The sequence below is a fragment of the Gavialis gangeticus genome, unplaced genomic scaffold (genome assembly GCF_001723915.1).
Source record: "Gavialis gangeticus isolate Ggan-Ray unplaced genomic scaffold, GavGan_comp1, whole genome shotgun sequence".
Lineage (NCBI taxonomy): Eukaryota > Metazoa > Chordata > Crocodylia > Gavialidae > Gavialis > Gavialis gangeticus.
The window spans coordinates 39,574,908-39,580,907 of NW_017729031.1; the positions used below are offsets into that span (position 1 = coordinate 39,574,908).

The 6,000-nt window shown below is 48.8% G+C and overlaps 1 protein-coding gene across 7 annotated transcripts in view; it reads right to left on the reverse strand.

The window, feature by feature from the left end:
- BIN1 (bridging integrator 1) overlaps positions 1 to 6,000 on the reverse strand; it is a 78,860-nt gene that overhangs the window by 61,978 nt on the left and 10,882 nt on the right. The gene's annotated exons all lie outside the window — the stretch shown is intronic.

Consider the following 6,000-nt stretch of genomic DNA (forward strand, 5'->3'; position numbering starts at 1 on the left):
TACTAGACCACACTCCCAACTGGGTGCCTGGCTGTGCGCCTTCCCCACAACATTTTCTCCCCTTTCCTAGGAGAGAACTTTATCAGTAGCACCAAAGGGTCCTACATGACAGTGCTTACAGCTGGAGCATAAGCTGAGATTGCAGTATACACTCACTCATGCTCTCGCTGAACTTGCTTCCAAAATTCCCAACTTCAATGATCAAGATGCTGAGAGCACAGCCCACGCAACTGAGATAGAAATGAAAATCAGGCTGCTTTACCCACAAGCCAAAGCCGATGATCCCTTCCTAAGGGACAGCCTGAAGAACAGGACCAAAGGAAGATCTTTCTTTCTTGGCACCAGTACTCACCAGTCCTGTTGGTATGTTATGCTGCAAATAGGGCTATCAAACTATTAAAAAATGTGACCGCGATTAGTTGTGTGATTAAAAAAATTAGTCACAATTCATCGCGATTTAATTCCGCAGCTAAAAACTCAAAATTATGCAAAATTATGCAGGTATATTGTATGGTTGGGAGGTAAGTGTGTGGGGGAGGGCCCTGCATGCCCTGGTAGGATGCAGGCTACTGTGGGTCTGAAATAAGGGGCAGCAGCAGGGCTGGTGGGGGCTGTGGCTTGGGAGTGAGGGGCAGGCATGCAAACAGTGCCCAGCAGTCTGTGGAGGGGAAGGGGCAGGGGTTAGATTGAGGCCCCCATGGTGAGAGAGGGTATGGGGCAGGGGCTGGGGTGAATGCGACTCCAGGGCCCAGGTGCATCATGGAACCATGGACAGCTCATCCAGGGACATGGGCGGGGGGCACAGCTCCCTGCCACTGTGCGCACCCTCGGGGGAGGCATGGGGGGCATGCGCCCCCCCCGGATTTGTGTTCAGGGCAAAGGCAGACTGCCCAGTGTGGGCTGGGACTCTGCACCCTACTGCCTTTGCCCGGGAGTTGCACAATGCCATGTTGTGCCTCCCACCGCTGGGCAGGCAGTGGCTCCTGGGGCAAAGCCAGCAGGACACAGAGCAACAGCCCACGGTGGGCAATTCGCCCCTGCCCCACGCACATGCTCCCCATGCCTGCCCCAGGGGTGCATGCAGTGTCAGGAAGCCACACCCCCAGACAAGCCACCCATGGCTCCTTCCCACTCCCGGCCCCAAGGCCCCATTCACCCCAGCCCCTGCCCCTGCCCCACTCCATCCCTCACCATGGGGGCTTTGATCTGACCCCACCCCCAGTCCTTTCTCCTCCTCCTCAAACGTACCTGCTGGGCACTGCTCTACACACCGCCAGGCTGTGTTCATGGCTGCATGCAGGCTGTGGCTGCTCATGTGCATCTGTGCACGTGCTCTGCCTTCGCCCCACCTTCCTGCTGCGGCAGCCTGGAGCCCACTTCCAGGCTGCCCAGGGGCCCTCTGCACTGCCACTGCTGTCCTGCTGAGTGGCCCAGAGGCAGCAGTGACAGCGGCAGAGCAGAGCCCAAGTGCAGGCTCCAAAGCCACATGCATAATTAACATGTTAAATTGGTTCTTTCATTATTTTTTTTAATGTGTTAATTGCACATTAGCAATTGATTGACAGCCCTAATTGCAAAACATGTTTGCACATCTTTGTTGCAACAGTTAGAAAGAAAAACATTGCTTCTTTACTTTTCATTCCATCCAGGAAGAGCACGCACCAACTGCAGAAACCTTCTTAGCCTGAGGAAGGGTTTTTGAACCCGAAAGTTTGCTTAGTAATTGTTTTCCAACTCTTTAAGTTGGTCTAATAAAAGACATCAGATACACCCAAATAACCTTGTCTGCCTATTGTTAAAGATCTTTATTCCCAGATCACCAACATATCCAACCCACTTGGGTACTTCTGCATTTAAGGCACACACCCAAATATATGCAAACAATATACCTTTCTGTGGCTTTTCCCTTGGGTGTCTGCCGGTCGGCTAAGATGCATTGAACTCCCACCCTCTCTGGATACTCCACAAAAAAGTCTGCTTATACAAAGGCAGCTGAGCAGTGTGCACACATCCACTCAGGCACAAAGCGCTCTTGTTGAAGTTAGGATTAAGCCATGGGGATTTGGTTAGATGAACATGAGAAGCCACTGACATAAATCAAGGCTGCCCAAGCCCAGGAGCCTCCAAGGCCAAGGGGGATTAAGGAACGTCAGTTTTGATAGCCACTGGCTCCCACCTGAACTGCCACAAGTAGGAGGCAGAGCAGGGTGGCACCTCAAAGACTAATTTAAGAGTCTCCAGCTGTTGCTTCTTCACTGCTCAGATTTGCCTTTGTAGCATGATGGTTATCTCTGAAGCTCAGAACTGAATGTGATGGGCAGCAGAACAAAGCCTCAAATACCAAAAGCCAATTATGATATCATGAGCAGAGGAGTAGGACTGCCAGTGAGGAATAAGTAGTGGCAGCTGCTGAACAACTTAGACACTACCAAGAATCATGGACTGCTATGACCAGCTCCGATTTAAAAATAAATAAATAAATAAAAAATTCACAACTCCCTTGGGCACCTTGTTCTATTGTTCAATTTATCTTAGAATTAAGAAGATTTAATCTAAATCCACTTTACTGCAAATTAAAGCCATTGCTTCCTATCTCATCCTCTCTTGAGAGAGGGAAAAAGTTGTTCTCTCTCTTCTTTATGGCAGCTTTTCAAATATTTTCTCCAAGCTAAGCACGCCCATTTCCCTCGGCCTTTCCTTGAATGGCTTGCATTCCAAAACCTTTGTCATGTTTGTCACTCGCCTCTGGATCCAATCCAGTTTCCCTGTATCCTTCTTGAAGTGAGGAGCCCAAAACTGCGCACACTGTCCCAGCAGAAGCCTAACCAGCGCTGAGTGGAGTGGTGCTGTCACCCCATGCCTTGCATACAGCCCTCCTGTTAATACAGCCCAAAATTGCACTGGCTTTTTTTCACCTTTGCAACCGCATCACATTGCTGCCTCACGCTGGCTATGTACAGACAGTCAAAAAGCCCGAGGCTAATCAAGTCAATCTTTGCAGGTTAGTCTAAGCTGCACAGATTGAACTGATTAGCAAGTGAACAGACATTCACTTTTGATTCTGGAAATGCAACCACCTGCCTGCACTGGCCCAGGCCAGAAGCCTGGGGGGGGGGGGGGGGGCAGGTGTGCAACTAGAGCACACCTCCCTGATTGGCTGGATTATATAGCTTGGGCCAAGTCTAGCCCACCCACCCTGGAAGTGGGCAGGGCAGTGTTCCAGGGATCCACAAAGCATCCTGGGATGATGGAGGACTAAAAGTTAACCTGAATCTGGAGGGGAACTGGGACAAAAGTTCAATAAACTGATTTAACCTAATGTGGGACTAGAGAGCCTAAATAGAGTTAGGCCTAAATCAGTTAGGTCTGATACTACATCCATCCAGGTTTATCTTAAACCGGTGCACTGAACTTCTGTTACAGATTTGAACCAGTTTCCTATCACTGACACCGGTTTGTGCGTCATTTCTTCCCCTAAGATCTACCATAGTTCTCAGCTACCTCACAACAATGCTACAACGTAGCCAATTATCTGCCATTTTGCATTTGTTCTTTGGATACTTCCTACCTAGATGCAGCACCTTTCACTGGTCTTCGTTGAATTTAATTTCGTTTATAATTTCCTCTCTCAATCTCTAATTTACCCAGGTTCTTGTAAATCTACTTCTGTCCTCAAACACCATTGTAACCCCACCTGGCTCTGTGCCATCTGCAAACGCAACCAGGAAGCTCTCTATTCCCACATACACATGATAAATAAAAGAAGTTGAACAAAACAGACAGCCTTAACCCATGTAGCAACCTACTTGGGACCTGCCAGTTTGACACTGACCCATTTATTAGTTAGCCATATAATAGTAATTTTACCTATGTTACATTTCTCAAGAAAGCCATGGGAACCTAGGTCAAAAGCTCCACTAAAGTCCAGGTATATTAGGTCCAGAGCATTTTCTGCAACACCAGACTAGATACCTTGTCTACTTTGAACATGTTCGTTTGCCATGATCCGTTCGTAACACATCCATGCTGGCTGCTAGCAATCACCTTGCCCTCCTTTTAGGTGCCGACAAACAGTATTATAATTTGCTGTAATAACTTCCAAAGTATTGGAGTCAGACTGACCAGTCTACTTCCCTAGGTCCTTGTTTTCCCCCCTTTTCAAAGAAGGGGGCTCTGCTAGCCTCTCTCTTGTCCTCTGGGATTTTGTCTGTCTTCCATGATTTTGCAAATATTATTGCCAGTGCTACTAAGATCATTTCAGACCAATTCCCACCTAGAAAAAAACTTGCTTCCTCTCTGCCCCTTCCCAAACTGTCAGACACTCAACAATCGCTCCAGATTAACATGCCTTGCAAGGCTCTCGCTTCAGCCTCAGCTGAGCTCTGTTATTCCAAGACCAAGACTTCAGTTCAGCTACTAAAGCACTTCACGGAGGACCCGATTCAGATGCCTTGTGCCTATATTCTCTCCTGGTATCCAGCCCAGTCTGAGGCACCACAGTGGCTCAGCAAGATGGGGGCTGTTCGGCGGCACTGGGAACGCTGTCCCCAAACACAAAACCTGCCCCCCCAAAATGGTGGCCAGGGTGAGCCACCCAAACTGCTGTTCCCCTGAAGCTCTGCAGAGCATTTCTGGGGAAGTTTAACACTTAGGTAGACAAAGCCTTGGCCTGGGTGGTCCTACTTCGTTAGCTGGGGATGGTGCTACTTTGAGCACGGGACTAAAGATGTGACCTCCTGAGGTCCCTGCCAACCCTCGTTGTCTATGCTTTCAGGATAGAAATTTCCAGTTTGATTTTCTGTGGAAAACCTACACTTCCCCACCCTGTAATTTCAGTTGACATTTTACATTAAGGGCATTAGAAACCCCACCAGGATCTGGGGCTCATGCATATTTTCTTGTATTTATTTCACTGATGCGGCATGTGTGGTGTCATTGAAACACACATGCTATGCTGTATCCATTTACGTCACTGTTAATACTGTGCAGATTATGTTACGTCATCTGTATTCACATTTGCAATTTTGGATGCGGTTTACCCAAAGAGCTGAGGGACGCATACTTAAGGGAGTGGACAGAATATCTCTGCTAAATATCTCTTGCCATTGTGTCACTAGTGCAACGAGAATTGCCACTCCCAGACCATGGCAAAAGGAGAAGTTACTGTCTCCTTTTGTAATGGGGAAATCAACTCCTCTATAGCAAAGGTATCTATGAGAAATGGCCCATTAACCACAAAATGCCAGGGGTCCTGGGGGAGAAGCTTCTGGGGCAGTGTGGAGATTTGTGAGGAACCGGGACAGGACCGATGGGGGTGCTGAACCATAGGTATTATAAGAGGTGTCTGTAAGGTGGCCTGGGGCTTTGGATCCCTGCCTTTGGGGAGTCCAAGTCCCCCGCAGCCAGGGTTGGCAGAATCAGCCCGAAAGCTGGTTTCTGGAAATAGCAGCAGTACTCGTGGGGGGCTGGGTGGCAGCCGGCTGAGAGGGTAAGAGCCTTTACTTGCCTTTTTATGCTGTTATCAAAACTTCTAGAGGGCAGTTTATCTGGATGATTTTCTGCGACATAATAAATCTTTTTGTTCATAGATTTCATAGATTTCCTAGACATTCGGGCTGGAAGGGACCTCGGAAAATCATCGAGTCCAGTCCCCTGCCCCAGGGGCAGGAAGGTCAGCCGGGGTCACAGGATCCCAGCAAGATAAGCATCCAATTTGCTCTTGAAGGTGTTCAATGTAGGTGCTTGAACCACCTCCGATGGCAGGATGTTCCAGACCTTGGGGGCTCGGACAGTAAAGAAATTCTTCCTTATGTCCAGCCTGAAACGGTCTCGCAGTAGTTTATGACCGTTTGACCTCATCATCCCTTGGGGCGCTCTGGTGAACAAACGTTCCCCCAGATCCTGGTGGTCACCCCTGATAAACTTATAGGTGGCCACCAGATCACCCCTGAGCCTGCGCTTTTCCAAGCTAAGGAGCCCCATGGCTCTCAGCCTGTCATC